This window comes from Anabrus simplex, chromosome 12 (genome assembly GCF_040414725.1).
Source record: "Anabrus simplex isolate iqAnaSimp1 chromosome 12, ASM4041472v1, whole genome shotgun sequence".
NCBI lineage: Eukaryota > Metazoa > Arthropoda > Insecta > Orthoptera > Tettigoniidae > Anabrus > Anabrus simplex.
Window position 1 is genome coordinate 87145040 of NC_090276.1, and position 20871 is coordinate 87165910.

Sequence of the window (20871 nt, forward strand, 5' to 3'; positions counted from 1 at the left end):
TCGTGCGCATTGTGTAACCTAGATATCGGTTTGAAATAAACATCAATTATTCGTCCGTGCTGTCTCTGTTTTTTTCCCAACTTTCATCCCTTTCGAACCACTCCTTCTTCGTGTTGCATTTGCTCTGTCAGTCAGTGTATGACTACACATCATATTAACTTGATGAGATCACCTTTCACAGTTTTTTCCTATACTTCACAACTTCAATAGAGATTTTACACGCCATCACCAAATATAAGAAGTATCTAGATCATAGTTACACCCATATACCAATTCCCAACATTCATACCTACAGGACAAGGTCTGTACTTCCATCACAAACATCATTAGAGATCTTCCAAAAGAATTAATCATAATGCTTAATCAAGATGATCAACAGGAGGATCACCACCAACCTTCTCACATAAAATTTTAAATCATCAAACCCAACCCAACAGCACATACCACTTCAGATTTCACTTGGGATAAATGCACCCTTTGTATCCTTTTGGCAATACGGTCACTGACGAGCATAGATACCGGACTTAAAAAACTGTAATATAGTACAAGGTCCCTGGAATCTGGGAGCTAATTTAAAAGAGAATGTATTATAACATTACGGATAGGATAAGTTTTCACAAAGACTTGATCTCCAACACTTACCTTAGTGGGTTTTCACCCTTTGTCATAGTTTTTTTTCGTACTTTTTCGTATACTTACTTACTTACTTACTTACTTACTTACTTACTTACTTACTTACTTACTTACTTACTTACTTACTTACTTACTCCTCGGCGCTATATCCCTTGTAGGGCCTTGGCCTCTCTGACGATTGTAGCCCAATCTTCACGATCTTCTGCACGCCTCCTCCATCTTCTTATTCCCATCTTTCTTAAATCCTCCTCCACATCATCCAACCATCTTTTCCGGGGTCTTCCTTTCCATCTTCTACCACCTGGATTTCCTTTATAGATCTTCTTGACAGCCCTATTATCTGGCATTCTATCCACATGTCCCAACCACCTTAATCTGTTGCTTTTTATTTCGGTTGCGATACTTGGATGTCCATAGAGTTCTTCCAATTCCTTGTTTTCCCTTATTCTCCACAATTCTCCTTCCTTCACTGGGCCAAAAATCTTTCTCAGTATTTTTCTCTCCCATCTGTTCAACAGTTCTTCATCTACTTTGGTCATTGTCCACGTTTCAGAGCCAAAAGTTACCACTGGTCGTAATACTGTTCGATAAACTGTCAACTTTAATCTTCTACCAAGGCTGCGTGATCTAATCACTTTCAGTAAAGCTAAGTAAGCCCTATTGCCTGCAGCAACCCACGCTTTTATTTCCGCCTTCATGTCATTATCTTTTGTCACCAGCACTACTAAATACTTAAACTTTTCACATCTCCCGTAGTTAATCCCATTTAATTTTATGCACTTGTCTTCCCTAACTATGGTCCTCCTAGATGCAAACAGGTAATGATTTTTGGCATTATTCACTCTTAGGCCCATTTTCCTCCTTCCTTTTCTAATCTATCCAGTCCATCCTCTAGGTCTTTCAATCTTCTATACAGCATATCAAAATCATTAGCATAAGCCAGATTGTGTGTTAAACTGTTGAACAGCGTACCGCCTGGATTACTGACCTCCACCTTTCTCATCACACGCTCCAAAACCACACTGAAGAGCAGGGTAGATAACACATCCCCTTGCCGCAAACCTTGGTTTACTTCAAAATCTTTACTAAGATTTCCTTCTATTTTAACCACACATTTAGTACCTGTTAGGGTTATTTATACCAGTCGTATCAATTTAGTTGGGAACTCCATGTCCATCATTGTTTGATACAGTTTCCTCCCTTTCGCACTATCATAAGCCTGCCGAAAATCCACAAACAGCTGATGCACATCCACAATATATTCATAGAATTTCTCCATTATTTTCCTGACATTGAAGATGTGATCTGTTGTTGATCTATCCTGTCGAAAGCCACTTTGGTAGTCTCCTAGTATCTACTCAACCAGTGGAGTGAGTTTCATAGACAAAACCTTGGCTAAGACCTTATAAACCACACTAAGCAAAGATATGCCTCTATAATTTTCACAATTTGCTTTATCTTTCTTCTTATGAATTGGGCAAATAATCGGCAAGCTCCAATGCTCTGGCATTCCTTCTCTTTCCCAAACTTCCACAATTAGTTGCTGAACTGTTCACCCCTTATTTAATCATCTCAGCTGAAATTTTATCACTTCCTCGAGCCTTGTTATTCTTCAAGTACTTAATTGTCGTCCTCACTTCTTCTATAGATGGTACAGACACTGGTTTTAAATCTAGGCTAGGATTCTGCAAAGGCTGCCCATCCTCTTCTTCCAATCTCACCGTCTCTGCAGCCACATTCAACATTTCACTAAAGTATTCCGCCCATCGGTCAAGAATCCGGTCTCTTCCCCCAGTCATGTTTCGTTCTTTATCTCTACAGAATACAGCATGTGGTTGAAAGCCTTTCTGTACGTCCTTTATTTTCCTATAGAGCTTCCGTACTTGTTGTATATCATACTGTTCCTCCAATTTTGTAATCCATTTCCTCTCTGCCTCTCTCTTCTTTCTCCTACAAATTCTGTCTGCCTCTTTCCCCTTCTTCCTAAATTCTTCTACATATGTTCTTGTTTTCCTGCTAAACATTTTCTTCCTTGCTTCATTTCTCTCCTAAATTGCTCTTCTGCAATCATCACCAAACCATCCTTGCTTTTCAGTCTTTATTTCCACTCCTAGTACTTCATCCGCAGTTTCCTGCAATGCATCTCTCAATAACATCTACTTTCCTTCGATGTTTTCCACTGCCCAGCTTTGTCATTTAGCCTCCAATTTCTTCTCCATCCTGGATTCATATAGCTGGGCAGTTTCTTTATCTTTCAATTTTGAGACCATATATCTCCTTGGAGCTTTCCCTTTCTTAGCAGATCTGTAAGTTGCAATACGTTGCCTGTAATTTAGCTGTACCAAGTAATGGTCCGAATCACAATCAGCTCCCCTACAACTGTCAACTTGTAGTATGTCAGATCCATGTCTCCGATCGATTACTACATGGTCTATTTGATTCAAGGTAACTCCATCTGGTGAACACCAAGTGGCTTTCCGTATATTCTTTCTCTGAAGCCATGTACTCTTCTCCACCATTGAGTTCCCCATGGCAAAATCAATTAGCCTCTGCCCATTATCATTTGACTCATCATGCAAACATTCCTTCCCAACTGTCTCCCTATAGGCTTCTTCTTTACCCACTTTAGCGTTGAAATCTCCAAGTATGATTTTTACATCTTGTCTTGGGATGCATTCTGTTTCTTGTTCCAATTGCCCATAGAACATATCTTTCTCTTCATCCTCAGTCTCCTCTGTAGGTGCATACACACATACAAGCGTGATATTGAAAAATGGGCCTTCGTTCTTAGAGTGCACACTCCTTCATTTACAGGTTTAAAATTCAAAACTGCTGACTTATATCTGTCATCCACTAGGAAGCCTGTGCCACCTATTGTACCTCTGGCTCCACCACTATGCAGAACTGTATATCTACCACTTCTAAAAACATTTCTTTTCCATCTGACTTCCTGAATTGCTGCTATTCCGATCTTATATTTCTCTATTTCTTGTTTCAGACTGTTTAGGGCTCCTGGTTTATTCAGGTTTCGTACATTCCAGGCTGCTATATACATATCATATTTCCGTTTGCATCTTCCATTTCCTCGCTTGGGTCGTTTACCATTGTCATCAGTCCGGCTATTCTAGTCTATGAGTTTCGTAACGAGTTGTTTTTCAGATATAGGGTGGTTAGCCCCATGATCAACCCCTAACCAGGAGGACCAGAGTATCCCTCGTCTCCCCTATCACCTTTGACCTGTCCAGTTTGGGTGGCCCTACCAGGAACTTATGCTCCCGCCGGCATAACTCTCAAGATCCCTTAGTCACGCAAGCTCCCACATCGCGACAAGATGAAGATACCAGCGTGGGAGACTTTTTCGTATGACACAGCTAACTTCGCTTTGGGTTCATCCCACATCTTGCGGACATCACGTGGAGTAGACACCTCAGGTAACAGTTCCTCAATGTGAAGGAGGTTTGAGAGAGGTGAAAATGGAACAAAACTGATCATCAATTCCATGGGGGACTTACCATGCGGCTCGTGGGTTGCAGAATTGAGGGATAGGACAACCAATGTAGACAGGTATCCCACTTGAAGCGATTCGAATTATGGTAGGCTATCAGTGCTGATTTCAAATTTCTATTTTATTCTTCCTTGAATACGATGGGTTAGGATAATAGGGAGTTGTTGCAATATGCGAAATGCACAAATCAAATAAATACTTCCTGAACAAGTGACTGGTAAATCCACTAGCATTATCCGATACCAAGAACTTGGGCGTTTCAAAGAGACGAAGATAGAACTCAAACAGGAAATAGTAGATTGCGTATTAGTAGACCTGGTTGGGAAGATCCAACAGAACCCGTTAAATGCATCAGTGCATACCAATGAGTGACTATTCCCGCAGGCAGAACGCGGAAGGGGTCCAACATGATCTATAAACAATCGTTCCATGGGTCGTGAAGCTTGTGAGGATGACAACAACCCCACACAGTTGTTTAGGCTAGGTTTACTAATAGCGCAAATTTTACAAGATTTAACCATGGACTTGATATCCCGTTTCATGTTTTCCCAGATAAAGAATTCTCTGATCTTCAATCTAGTTTTGAAATTACCCAAGTATCCACCTAGAGAACTGTCGAGATAATATTACAAGATAGTAGGAATTCAAATTTTTGACATAACAATATTTATCATCTTATCATGACGGGATTGACAACAAAGCACACCCTTAACACAAGAATATGGTTTAAGAATTTCACCAGAATTCACTCCCTCCAAAATTGTCTATAATTCGGGATCATCTTTTTGATGCAGACCAATATCATGATACAAAATGGGAAGATTATTCAAAATAGGTTTCACCATTACTAAAGCATCTTGGGGTATACAATTTCCTTCTGAACTTCCAGAAAACTCTTTCACTCCATTAAACATCCGACTAAGTCCGTCGGCGATTACATTTTCAGTTCCACGAATATGGCGAACGTTAGAATTTAAGACAGAAATTATCAGAGCCCTTCTCGTCAATCTTCCAGTTCTTTTAGGTCTTTTAAGTACCCAAGAAAGAGCCTCATTGTCAGTTTCCCAATCAAAGTTTACATGCTCAAGATAAATACGGAATTTCTCTAATGCGAAGAGTACAGCTAAACATTCAAGGTCTTAGATGGAATACTTCCTTTCCAGGGGAGAAAGTGTCCTAGATTCATAAGCGATAGGTCTTCTACCCATTTCAGAATCTTGCAGCAAGACTCCCGCAATCGCCTTGCCCGAGGCATCGGTTTGAACGATGAACCTCTTATTAAAACCCAGAATTGCAAGCACCGGAGCATTGCTAAGAGCGTTTTTCAAGGACTCAAAGGCTATTTGTTGAGTTTGATCCCACAAAAACTTAACATCTTTCCTTCGTAAGGTATTTAATGGAGCAGCAATTTCAGCATCATTACGGACAAACATTCTTTTTAAAAAATGACCATGCCAATGAACCTAGCAATGTCTTTCACATATTTTGGTGGCTTGAAATCATGGATCGCCTGGGTACAGGCATGATCTATGGGGACACCCTGTCCAGATACAATGTGACCAAAAGGTGCCTTAGAAAGTTTCACAGTTAAATCTGCTTTCTTTAGTCTTTCAGTTACTTCTTTGATGTGCTCGAGATGATCTTCAAAATTTCATGAGTAAACCACCAGGTCATCAAGATAATTCATTACAAACTTGAATTTCACATCCCCAAACACAGAATCAAGAAGCGAGTAGTACAGCAGCACCAGTCAATAGACCGAACGGAATACTAGTGTACTCATATAAGTTCCAGTCGGTCGCAAATGCAGTCTCATTTAGTGATACTTGGTTGTACGTCTGATTCAAATCAAATGTCGAAAAATATTTGGCAACATGGAACCAAGAGAAGCACGTATGCAAATCCGGCAAGGGAACTTATTACAGTACGATCTTACGGTTCAATCCCCTATAATCGATTGCAGGCCGGCAACCACCAGACGCCTTGGTCGCCAAAAACATAGGGGCCGAGTATGGAGAGATAGAAGGTCTAATGACACCATCCTGAAGCAATTTATCAATGATCTTTAATTCCACCATCTCAGATGGGGCCAACCTATAAGGGGGAAATCTAACTGGAATCTTGTCATTTATACCAATGTGGTATTTAAGAACATTGGTCAATCCGAGCTTATCAGTAAAACATCAGGATACATAGCACAAAGATCACGAATTTTTGAAGCGTGCTCCTCAGGCTGTTGTCACTTTCCTCAACATCCTCATATAAAGCACAAGTGGGATAATTTTGAAACATTGCATCATCATTGAAATAAAATTTCTATCCGGACAGAATTTGAAACTAAACTTTCTATCTTGCAAATTCAGGACCATTCCAACTTCAGCCATAAAATCAGCTCCTAAAATCATCTAGTATGGTAAATTAGAGGCAACAAGACAATTTATTGTCCATGTGAATTCTGCGATTTTGATCTTAACTGCTATGGAACCCAGAATTCTAATTTACTCCCATTGGCAGTCATACAATTAAGACAAGAAGTCCCAATTTTGGGCAATTAACAATAATATTTCATCTTCCTATACCAATCCGCATCCACAAGTGACACAACACTACCTGAATCTATCAGCCCCAATACATGTTCGTAACTGATCCTAAAACAAATCATCGAACCCTTCGGAATGATTCACCTGAAATACCTAACTTTTGAGGACGGTAAAATTTATTACTCACTTTACTACCAATAGACAAGCTTTCAATAACTTCTTTAAACACATTCCTTAGTCACCAAGAATTACTGTTACTGAAACTAGGGCACTGTCTTCGCACATGCAATTTAGAACCACATATATAACAACCGCTATTCTGATTTTGACTTAAGGTATCTCTATGTCTCGCAGAAGGTCAATTATTTCTAAGGTGGTCTCTCGATCCACATGCATAGCATTTCTTAGGTTGAGAATGAGTGACTGGATGAGTAGAAACTTGCATAGAACTATTGGGAACACAGGGAGGTGGATATCTAGCATGTCGCGATCCGTCACCATGGTTCACATCTTCGTCGAATGTACAGGCTTCCTCCAGCTCCGCAAAATAGGATTTGTATTCAAGCGTAATACTCTTAAGAATGCGAGCTACCATTTCCCGTTCTGGAACCATAATCGTAAATACCTCACACTAAAACTTTAGATCAAGTGCATATGCCAACAAGGTTTCGTGTAAAAACTGAGTCCTAAAACAATGTTTAGGCACAAGGCTCTGTAATGCGAGCGAAGGAATAAACTTAGCCAAAATCAGTTCATGAAATTCAGTTACATTCAAATTGTTATTAATTGCTTTGGAAATCTCTTTTTTCAGTACACCTTCACAGTTCGGAAACAACACCCTAAAAATTCCAATTGCATCCATGGAATATACATTGGCCGACTCATTTAACTCAACCAAAAAGCGCATAAACCTAATAGTCTCAACTGAATTCACTGAAAAATATTTATTTTTTAATGAGGTCCTTAATCAAATCAGTAGTTGAATATGACCTAGTTAATAAACCTTCCTAAAGAGCCCACAGCAATTAGATGACTGGTTACCGGACGCTTGAGGGGTAACGGGGTCATTACTTCCACCTTGATTATTGCTTTCATCAATACTAGCTTCATCATATAAGGACAGGTGATTGACTTTATTCACACTCATCATAATATCAAACTCAACCGAAATATTGATCGCTAATGTCAACAATGATGTACACTGGCCCATCCATTCATCTTCACGATCTAGAGATATCAAATCCTGAACTCTGTTGATGCAGTGACTGGTCCTGGCTTTCAGCCGCCTTAACTGGTAATCAGACAGTTGTAATTCTTTAAGTTGGTTAACAACAGAAGTTAATTCACTTACATTCCGTTTCATCAAGGAGGATTATTTTTAACTGTAGGTTAAGACCTGAGTTAAGTTAACCCCTCCTTTCACCTGGTTTAAACTGTTTATTCGAGGTTAAAAGCAAAATGGCCACCGTAAATCATGCATTTGATGCAGAGTTGCTTTATTTAGATTTGTTAAACGGTGTTCCTAACAGAAATAGGCCTATAATAAGAAGGAAAGACTTTGAAAATCTATCTGAGGAACAATTTCTGAAGAGATAGACTTCAAAAACCGTCGTCAGTAAATTCGTCGATGATGTTCGCGAGAGGTTAGAATACACAGCTGATCGAAACAAACTTGGGCTTGCGAACTAAACTAGAAACTACATTGACCGTAATAGTAGCAACAGCGGTATTACACAATATTGCTGTGGAGAACCGAGATGAACTTCCCCCACAGGACTTGACTCTGCATCAGTATCTCACAGGAAGGAGAAGGAATAGGAATGTTGGAATTGAGAATGGCATCATTCTTCACATTGATAACGACAGCACGACAGTGGCATATAGGAATGCAAGTGCACAACACCACTTTAATAGTACAACACCTATGAACATTATACTGTGTATTACGTAGTGGTTATACAGAAATGCACTTTGAAATTAAACTGTATATATTTTACTTTCGTGTGTGTTATTGCTATGAAGGTGTGCCAACTTTCAAAACACAACTCTTGGCACAGAGAAGCTAAAATTTTTAAGGAACTGTTTTAGTTGTTTCGTAGATCGCACTGTAACGTGGGCAATATTATTAAATTCCCCTGTTATTCTTTCCCATGTATCCTCCTTTTCTTTTAATTTTATACCGCCAATCTCCTTGCATTCTGTAAATCTTCGGTACTCGGTGGCTAATTCAATAAGTCATGATTTTTCTAAAGCAGAAAAATTCGTGCCACTATTATTTTCTCTTCTGCACTTCTTCCATTTTTCGTTCAAGATCGCGAAAGAGTAATATCTACCACGGACCTGAGGAAGAAAACGAAATACCGCGCAAGAAATGCACAAAAGAACCACGCAAGAAGTGTGTTCATGATTTCTGATTTTTAGTCACTGCCTCCTTGATTATTAGGGCAGCTGTTTCCTGCGAGGTTTAACGCGGTGTTAGTTAACCCGCTGCCGAAATAGCTTGGTGAAACGCGTGACTTGTAAGAATGAGTTAAAATATTAACCCTAAGTTAACAAACCCAGGGTTAGAGTATATTTAACCCACGTTGATGAAACCGGGCCTTAGAGAGAGATTTATGAAGTGCACAGACTCACCCAATTCGATACGCATGTTACCCGGTTTAATAGGACGGTCAAGAGAAGCCATCAGCTAGGCAACATCGCCCTCAATAGAGCCGGACGACTCCAATCCACGTACTTTAATTTCATATAATAACTCTCCTTTCCACAACATCCTCGGCAATAACACAGACCGGCCAGACATTTCAGTATGCAACAGAGAACACTCAAATTAAAATCAAACACCAATCTAGCCTTTCTCTTTACAGCTTTTAACTAATACAGACCCTTCTTTATTATTTCAGGCAGTATTTAATAATAATTTGCAATTATGACCTCGTTTAATTTATCACAAGGCAACAAGAACCACAAGATAAATGAATTGGGCAAAACAATAAGAAGGACACGGTCGTAGCAACACAGACGTAGCAAGCACGCGAGCTGCTACCAAAACACTATCGCGGTATTACTGGGATATTTACTGCGATAGATATTGCACAACCAAATGCCAAAACAAACAGAGCACACGGCCCCGCAAACGGTTTACATACGGTAACCATGCCAACAGTCACATGACCAGGAAAGAAAATGGCTGACTAAAAACGAACCGGGTTAGTCATAAGAACATATTTTCACTTCGTTCGTTTACACTCGAGTTTCGTGGTTTTCAGGTGAATGAAACAATTACTACGAAACCAACAAGTTAAACCACCACATAAGATAAATATTACATTACGGAGTAATAACATTCTTAACAACTTTTGAATCTAAGTTATAAAATTTTAAATTAATTTTGAAATAGAGGTCAATCGAGATCACGACGATCACGAGATTACATCGAAACCCCAAATAGACTGACAATAGATTACAATACTATGGTGATGACCTGAAACTCAGAACCATTACTGTCAAACGTAAATTTCTTTCAGGATGAAGTAGGTAAATATTCCCGGAATATGTTTAACTTATATTTTTCACATTACCCGTTTCAAATTTCACTTTCTAGACAGTATCCGTCGTACCATTTCAGGTTCCGTAGAAGGAAGAAGTTATGTTACTTACAGTTGTCGGCAAGTGAGTAAACCATCAAAGTATGCCTTGGCATATCGCCGGGCGTCAATTAACTTAACCAGTGTCAAACACCACCCACATTTCTTCTCGTTTGCTGGAAATACTATTTAACTTTGTCCAGTTGCAGACACGAAGAAGCTTGCTCCTTTCAATCAATCAGGATAACAACTGAATCACACCACATTGTTGTTCTACAAGCAAGATGACGACCAAAAAAATAAGTTTCGGCGGACGCGCCTAGGTGGCAGGAGCGTACATGCAGGCAACCAGAGAAGTGTAGCGCTCGCAGCATATTGGCGAATTACCAGCAATTACTGTGTTACATTATACATTTGAGAGACCCCAGACAGGTCCACAAGATGAAAATAATGAATGTTACCACACCTTGGCATAATGGTAAGTATGTTAGATAGCCAGACATTTTCAAACTCTTTAAAATATGTCATAGTTTGAACTTGGCCAATTAATATTAGGACCCTTAACTTTAATAATTTATTAATCAGTATTAGTTCATCCCGTAGACCGCCGCACAGTGTGTCGAATCCCAATTCTAGGTAGAAAAAATTAAGGACGTCGTTAATAGTGCTGGGATCCTATTAAAAGTTGGTCATATATCGTTTTCGAGGTCGCTGAATTCATGTCGGGTATCGTCTAAAGTGTACGATCTTCGGGGTAAAAATATAGGGGTGAGGGGAAAGGGGAGGTTTAAAAAATGACCGAAAGCAACAATAGAATCGTCGATTTACGGGAGTAAATATCACGATTTGGATGTGTATATTATAGTTTATGACAGTAGTAAACATACTGTTTAAAACTGGACAAAATATGTATAACAATGAGAATTTCAGTCCAGTATTCTTGTTACCCTTATTTGAGGAAATAGACGAAGACAGTGAAAATGAAATGAAGACTGAAAATGTATTTTAAATTGGTATTAAACATAGAACAACGAAATATGCACACAAAATAGCAATAATTTTAAAAATAAAAATATATTCGTCGAAATCAAAACAACAATATTTCTTTATAACACAATTTCATTTTCTAGTACAGTTAATGACGTAGTTTTAGTAAACACACCTTACACACGAAAACAATATTAATAATATATTATATTGCATTTGCACCTTAAAAAGGCAAGATTACACTCAAAAACATTTGATAAAAGACGCTAAAGGATCATATTATTTACAAGTATTTGTCTCATCAATCTCATCCCGTTAATAATAACAATATATCTAATGTTCATTCGTCCCCTGATTCGTCTGTATAGTCCAGAGCATCGTAGTCATTGCTATACTGGTATTCTTCATTTGATGTGAAAGAATCTTGGGAGTCATTAAGTAACTCAATAGCTTCCATAGGTGGATTACCAGGAGTTTTATGTGGCATTGTTCGGTACTTGTTTATTAAGGGATCTGATGTAATCAACATGTTATTGAATCCCTGCTACATTTTCGAGTATAGTGTTCACGAGACCTCCGACAATCTTTATTTCTAGCTTCTTGAGCTTCTTCAGATAAAGGTCCTATTGGCACAAGAAAATGTTCAATTACTTGAGTACTGTGTACTAAAATGTTATGCACAGTTACGGGCACATAATACCATGCATATACTTAACATACAAAGCCGCAACGAATTTTTTCCGAAATCGTTGTTCTCTTCTTCCTTCACTCTCCCATTTTGTGATAATATCAACTCAATTTTGTTTCTTAGCTCATGAACCTGAATGCCACTAAGAGTTGTAGACTCAAATTTATTCATAACGTATTGAAATATAACTTCTGAACGCCCCTCTTTACGACACGACCGCCACGCGTTGAAACATTCTCTCGCGGTAACGCCCACATAGTCACTGAAAATAAGAAAATAAACCATCATGCACATTCATGCGCAACCAAACCACTACAGATCCTGAATCTACATTAAATTTCTCATCGAATGATGTTGAAAGTAAAGTGGCACTATGAGACACTCATAAAGTTTTCTTCGAGCAAAATCTAAAAACAATCTAATTTTCTACAACCACTTCCTTTTACAACGCATTGTGAACAATTTATTTAGTGCAGAACGCTTGTATTACGCATAAAAGTGAGAACACATATATCTTTTCACTATTCTATGAGCCATAGAAGACAACAACTCTTGAACTCACTAGAAACACAACGTTCGGTTCACTCCGACACCTTCTATCCACTGAGCCTGATAACTGCCAGGAAGACGTTTCAGCACCTGTCCCCTGCCTCCTAAGCACCAGAAAGCGGAAAGGAAGACCTGAGGTCATCGTCTGGTTTGTTCACTATCAAATGAGCCAGGTTTCACTTTGATTTGCGGCAGTGAACTTTTTTCCACCTAGATGGGGGATTCGACACACTGTGCGCCGTAATTTGTAATGTTACAAGTGAGTGGAATAAGTGAAATCTTACTTGGAGATCGTCTCAGAGGAGAGATGTGTTCTTTGCGATGTCCAGGAACTCATCATCCCCCTTTCCAAGAAGGCCGCGAGCGAGAAGACAAACGACAGTCGTTACGCGTCTGTGTGAATAGCGGTCCACGGGCTGAACTAAGGATTATTAATCAATGTCTCTTGTTTCCTTTTTAGTATGGTCTGCATTTTCTCACTGATATGTTTCTGGAAAGAATCCCATTCCAGAGGAAGCAAGCTGAGTGGGGTTGGGAGATGTGCGAAATATATTTTCTCATTAAGATATTTCTTTTTCTTATACATAAATTGAATTTCTCTTTTAACCCTCTCCAGCCCAAATTTATTTGGCACATGAAAAAGAAAATTCCTGAAAATACCCTTCAAATAGTTATGAATAAAGTTTCTGTGAAAAAATCCATACAATTTTAGGAAAAATAAAGAAAATAGAACAGTGTTTCCAAATGGAATATGAAGGAGTTACTTAGGAAATTCACAGAAAACATGAAAGTTAGTGATTCCATTTGTAATCATAGGCCTGGAGAGGTTTGACCATATTTTACTGACTTTCATTTGAGTAAAGTTATGATGATTAGAATATAAAGTTTTTCTTTGGGCACTTTTAAGAAAACTGAGTGTTATATTATTTTTAAGGCAATCCTTCAGAAACACTATATATTTTATTACTTTAGCTACTTTCATCTTTAAGTTGACGTAGGTGTTAGCTTCTTTGCTTGCCTGGTTGGCATTTGGATTACATAAAATCAACTTCATAGTCCATATCGCACTTTAACAGATTCACAACTAAATATTTTTATTATCCACCTTGTTGATACATTAGTTGCTTAAGGCAACTTATTAGCTAATAGTGGTCATGTTTTGTATTTTTGTAACATCTTCAGCCACATGATAAGATTGTTTAGATGAAAAAATTAATACATTGAAAAAGTTTACAATGCCTTGAGAGAAAGTGTCCTTAAAAATAGCTAAGAAGATCAAATAATAACATTACAAACGAAACACTCAGGAAAAAATATATACATTATTTTTAAATTGAAAGGTTTTTAATCTAGCGGTTGTCAAGGAAACACTTGTATAATAGTCCATAGAGAATATGTCCTGATGAGTATTCTTTTCTTAAAAAGTCCATATTAAAAGTCTGAACGAGGAGCTGTTCTTGTAGTATCGGAAAGACCAGTGAGTAGGTGGGCTGGAGACGACTGAACTGAGGACGTGTGGACTGAGGATCGCCATGAATCAGCAGAGAAACCCGCTATCATGAGTGCGAGGATAAATGGACCTATGTTAATGTTCGCTGTTGAATACTGTTGAGCTGTTTAGTTGTTTACTGCATGTGACTGTGTGCATTACTGGACTGTCTGTGCAGTTGAACCAACGAACAGGTATCGTGTGTCGAGTGGCCCGTAGTGCTGGGTTCAGATCCAGCTGCTGTATGAGGTGACTGGACTTGGGGAAGTGAAAGTAAGGATTAAATGTCCCCCGATATAGCGACAGACCAGACCGCCTGCTATGCCATAAGGAAGAGAGAGACTTGTAAATAGACTTGTGGCCATTCATAGCTGATTAGAATTTTGTGTGTGCATTTACTGGGTCATCCTGAAATAAAGTAGAATAATGAAACAGATAGAGTTCTAATATGTAACAAAATGTTTGAGTGTGATTTCAGATAATTTGATGATGTTCCTTCAAGAATGAAAAATGACATTCTATTTTAATTAAGTTGTTTCTTTTTCAGGTATAATATTGTTACTACATTTTTTTAGGTAGTTTATAAATTTATTTAATCAGAGTTTTGGTAGACTGAAAAACCTAACAGTTATAAAATATTGACATTAAAACCCAGAACTAATTTTTTTTTCTAGTCTTCAAAAAGCTGAAAGTGCCTACATTTTGCATATGACACTGCAGAGCCATTCTTCTTCTCATTTCAGTATGGTGAAGTTGTTCATTTTATGCAAGCCAGCCCTCAAGTAGATGTACCTAAATAGTGGTATATGTTGTTCAGCTGCGTGGTTTCTACTGTATACTTCTACATATATTACAACACGGTTTGCCAGCAAATGGACATCGCATCTATCACTGACAAAGCTTGAGAAAAACGCCTCCAATGGCTTGGCCACGTGCTGCACTGGAACACACGCTAAACTTTCTCACCACTTTGAAATCGATAGACACTGCCGGTGTGTATGTCAAACAGCCTTGGCATGAAACAGCAAAGGCTGACACGAAGACAGCCAAGTTGAGATGCAACCTTGCCCAGGATCGTGCAAAATGACGTGCCATGATCAAGACAATGGACCGTGCTCCGGCGGGAAAATGCTAGGAAGAAGCTTGTTGAGTTGCTTAGCCCAGCAAAGTTTACCTCGCAACAGTAGCTGAAACAGAAGCAGAACCTCTCAGAGGCTCCCCGAGTGGAAGGTGCACTGCTGGACTGAGGACAGTGTGGGCTATCCAGGCTCTGTACTGGCATTATTGTGTATAGCAGTGGCGTATGCTGGGATCAAGACGTGGGCTACCACTAGACTTAGGTTACCCCTTTTCGATGGTTGGTTTAGTGAACGTCAAGCCTTCGGCGTTTTGAGCTGCGGGCAATAGCCAACGGAGTAGCCTGCTGTGTTGTCAAGGCTGCTTCACAAGCAACTGCCCTGGCCTCTGCTACTGCCTATGCTAGACCGCTGATCAGTGGAGATGGTAGCCTAAAGTTTAGCAAATTAAAGTCCGGTTTTATGGCTAAATGGATAGAATGCTTGCCTTTGGTGCTATGGCTTCTATTCAATTTTCAGAATCAAACCCTCATACTGCTAACTCCCCTACCTTGGGAAGTGGGTGTTTATGGCGTCTTCGCCATTCATGTTATCCTCATTAGGTCACCACCAAGCCTATACAGATGCCATGCACCATTATTATTATTATTATTATTATTATTATTATTATTATTATTAAATTAAAATGTTGAATTTTACAGCGGTCGTACCCATCGTTCACTGATCACTTAGCTTCCTCGGGAGATCAGTGGTGGTGTCCGACCCATGATCACGGGTTCAATTCCATTCAACAAAAGAGAACACTAAACCTGAAAGATTTCACTTCATTTTAGCGGATCTACCAATAAAAAGAAAACGATATTACTCCTATAACAGCAGCCCTGCAGTGTCTTCCTACAAGGATGTAGACGTAAACGGGAATGAAATACTAGCATTCTGTTATCTATATAATTAAGTCAGAATTAGGTGAGGAAGTATATACGATTAATAACGCATGGCTGATAGTTAGCAGTGGTGATCTGACGGACCGAAGCCTAGAACAGCTATCCCCCTGGTCCCCGCTCCTATCCGATATACAGCAGCAAGCCATGTGGGGTGAGTCGAGGGGAGATGAACGAGAGTCTGTGCTGCAATATCAGTCTCCGATGCCTTGCTCTCAGAAATTACGTGTGACGTTTTCTTCTTATTGCTTTCAAGTTTTGTAAATGGAACAATGTGTGAGATGCTTACATTATAATGTGCTTTAGAATTCCATCATTCTCAATTTAGGTTTGGGCTTCACTGATAGCCTTGGTAGCCCTCAGTATATGCTACTGGTGTATAGTTATTTTAGTTTTAATTTGTACTTTGTGTTAGAATAAATTGTGTATTTATTTGTGTGTTTGTTTTATTTCAAGAGTACTTCATGATCTACTAAGAGGTGTTGTTTAAATCAGCTTTGAAGCCTGAGATGCCTAGTGCCCTTTGACCGTGAAACACAAAGTAATTACTATTTGTTTTTTGATGTCCAGTTTTACTTCATCGTCAGTCATGTATGTAACAGTTTCCAATATCTAACTGTCTCCCTGCTGCAAGATTTCAATATTCTCTGTAGCTTCAATAATACAAACATTTCCTTTAGCCACGACCGAGCGACAATTAGAACTGTTTCATGATCAGCATACTTAACACATGATTCACACCTCCTCGAACTATGAACTGATGCTATAATGCAGCGCCAAAGTATAAAAAGAATCAGGTACTGAGAGTGTGTTAACTACCTTATCCGAAATAATGCACGGATGTATACGTTTAGGTGCCAAATAAAATATAAAATGTGGAGAGTATTCGTGCATACATGGTATCTCTCCTCGGCCCCAGCTTCCCCACAACCATGGACAAGGTGGTTCTCCTTGAGAAGGAGTGGTGATAAGGGGTAAAACTAAGGGATTGCCAATCCTGTCATTCTTGATAAAAGGAATTAAATGACTGAGCCCATCTACAAGGCCTGTCCGAAAATAACATTTTGAGAATACTGCGTTCTGAGTGGTGCTGCACAATGGTATCCTTCCTGCACTCAGCAGCTATTAGTTTGGGAGCGTATTGAGACTGTCGAGATGTCTGAATATCTACATTAGCTTCTACTTCATGGATGAATTTTCTACGTAAACAAAGACAACTGTGCTCCCTATACACCCTGCTCACTTGACCTAGTCCTGCACTCTTTTTTTTTCTGTTCTCCAAACTGAAGGAATGATTTCAATTAATTGAAGAGATCAAAGTGAAATCGCAGACAGAAATGCGCGTGATCCCTCCAGTTGCCCACAATGACGGCTTTCATAACTATTAATAGAGGAAGGTAGTACTATATAAGCCTCCTAAATTTACATTTATTGCACAGGCCTCGCACAAAAACAAGAGTGTGTGAAGACGTGGAGATGGACCTTCTCCTTTAAAATTTGTATGTTTGTTTTGTCTCTAATTTCTACTGCTCCTTTTGCATGCATTGAGCAGTCAGAGGGTAAAGCCGTTGTTATGTTCCTATCAACCTTCCTAGCTTCCTGTCTTTGCTAATCAAAGAAAATCCTTTTGGCTTTTGCAAGTCATATCTGTACTAAAAGTAGGTTCATACTATACTTCAATGAGATCAAGTCCACCAAATACTGAAAAAGGAGGAACTAATATTTCAGAGAGCGATCTAAAACCTAATAAGGGATGCTGTATTTATATTTATAAACCTATACCGCTTCGTCCACCGAATGGGGACGTTAAGCTTCAGCAGAACTCTTATTCAATAGGAGTAGGTAATGTGCTGACACAGCTTAGGTGTTAAAAGAGTCCCTATCCAAGGCATTCGTCGCATAACCATTTTATGGATATGGAGGTTTAGGCATGAAAGGATTTACGAGGAAGCACTTCTTCCCTGGGTTAGACAGGCTTTCTGCTCAAGTGTTCATCCACAGATTGTTTTGCGGCAGCTCGCCAGTCGGGTCTCTTTTCTGCCCTTTTCTTGATTCAGCATGCTTTCACACTTAGCATCTACCATTATCTGCAGAATATACTACATGTGGTGTCTTCCTCAGTACATCTTCCCTTTAACCATTTCTTCTAATATCAATTCAAGCAAGCTGTGATGTGTTAGTGCATGCCCTATCTATTTTGGCCTAGTTATTATGCTTCTCCAAATAGCATCATTCTCCCCTGCCTTCTTATACACTTCTTTATTTGTTATCCTGTTTCTCCCACTGATTTTGAACGTTCTTCTGTAGCACCAATGTTCGAATGCAGTTATTCCCTTCTTTTCCTCTTTTTCTATCGTCCGGTTTCACACCCATTTAGAGCAACACTCCACATGCATTATGTTTTAACCCAAGTAATGCTATTTGTAGTAAAGAAGCTGTTCCTTTCTACTAAATGCAACTTTTGCTTTTCTGACGCTAATTATTTCCTTATTACCTCTACCATCTTTTGTAACCTTGCTTCCCAGGTAATTAAATTTTCACACGTCGTCTGAAGTTTCTCTTTTCATTGTGATTTTTACTTTTGAGTCGCTTTTTCAGTCACATATAATCACTTTAGTTTCCTGTTTATCGATCTTCACATTATATTTGTCTCAGACGATTTCTTTCATCTTTTCTAGCACATACTGAAGATCCTTTTCACTCTCAGCGACTACTTCAATGTAAAGCAATAAACCTTTTGTATACACCATTAGCAATAATCTAGTTAAAGCTAACTGGGTCATGATCACTAATTTGATGCCGGAACTGAGCTTGGTTCTGTTACTACCTCAGCTGTAACAAAGAGCGAAAATTGTTTACAGTGCCAGAATATACTGCACATTTTAACAACAACATCAGCTCACGTACTGTGTGTGACAACAAGGATCCTGACTTACAAAAAAACACTAGTAGAAGTAATGTTGCAACTTGGAAAAGAAACTATTCGTATGCACAAATAAAATAAAAATGCTTGGACTGTACGGAATGCAACACTTCCATAGGGGATTATCACACAAAGTGGCCCAGATTAACAATTATGAAACATAAAGGTGGTGGTGCAGTCTTTGATAGTGCCTATTATGATGTTGTGGAGCGTATTTGTGGGGATACCTAAAACTTTCTCAAGATATTCCAGGTGTAGTTTGTAGCACCTCACCTGCTTCTTCTTTTCTCTGCAGTGTTGCCAGGTCTCCCGAAATTTCAGGAGATCCCCGATTTTTTTACAACACACCAGAAAACCTGAAAAAAAGGCAAAAAGTTCCTCCGAAAATGAATAATAATGGTACATAATATATTTGTTCTGAAAAACTCTTTGCTCGTCTCAGTGCGTGAACATCACTCGTTAGGTTCTTCCACGCATTCATTTTAGGCTCGAATTACGTAATCTCTCTCTTATTGAACTCAAAACTCACGCTTGACTGCATCATTCGAAGTGAAATCACTCACCCGAATACAGAATACAAAATCTGCATCCAGCTACAACTTCAAAACTGCTAAAGAATTTCTACGACTGATGAATAACTGAATCTACAGGAAGACTGGAGAAGAAGAATAAGAAGAAAAATAATAGAGTAGCCAGACAGTGTGGGTGAGTTAAATTGTACATTTTTCTCATATTGTTGTTTGAGTCATCAGTCCATAGACTGATTTGATGCAGCTTTCCATGCCACCCTATCCGTGCCAAACGTTTCATTTCTATGTAAATATTGCATCCAACATCTGCTTGTCATATTCGTACCGTGGTCTACCCCTATCGTTCTTACCACCTATACTTCCTTCAAAAACCATTAACATATCATACGGGTTATTAAGGTAAGAAGTCCACTTGGCATAACTCGTAAACAATTTAAGATACTGGCATTCTGTCTTCACTTTCGTTTAATGCATTGCCTTCCTGGGCTTTTGACTAAATTTATCTTCACACACGTTTCCATATGAGAACTGCTGATGTAACTATCAATCTTACACTCGTGGTTACTGGGATGTCGCGTCGCACAGCTCGCAGCACACGAGAATCGGTCTCGAGAGCGTTGCACATCACCCCTGCTGAAAGAATTGGAGCAAAGTCGGGTATTTTAGATTACACGTTCCACTCATATGTAATGGAGGTTGCATATGTAGCAAGGCACATCTTCCCCAACTCAGGTTCGAATAATGCACGCCTCTAGTACCCAAGTTGGTGTACATCCTATCTACAGTGATTCAGTGATTATGCATGGTTATTCAGCTAAGATGCCCACCACAAATAAGTCGTGGACAGTTTAAGATAGGTACTGACATTCTGTTGTCACTTTCGATAATGGTATTAAGGAGTTCATAGTTGAACATGCAGTACTTTTCCAGGCTTTTGACAAAATGTATTGGCTCACACGTTTTCATATGAAAACGTTATTTCACGCAATTGCTGCCAATTATATACTATCAAGTTTATAGTCGTAGTTACTGACACGTCACACACCTTGCACTACAAGAGGATCGGTCTCGAGATTCTCGAGATTTCCGACGTCAGTCTCGAGAATCTCGAACGAGAGCGTTGCCCATCACTGCCTACCAGTGCATACAATGCCAGATTGTGTATCCTTTATAATTATGTTATACTGCGTCAAAATAGACCTCGGTAAAAATGAACACTCTAGTCGCTTATTGACACGTATTTACGAAACGGAGAAGGCCCGTGGTTGGCTATTCGCACACTCGGCGCAAACAATATTCTGCTCCGACTACCTGTTAGCCTACGACACACTGCTCGCCGCACAATGCGGGGACAACGCTCTCGAGATATCTCGAAATTTCTCGCGAGAAATAGTGCCTGCGCTAGTCTCGAGAAATCTCGAGA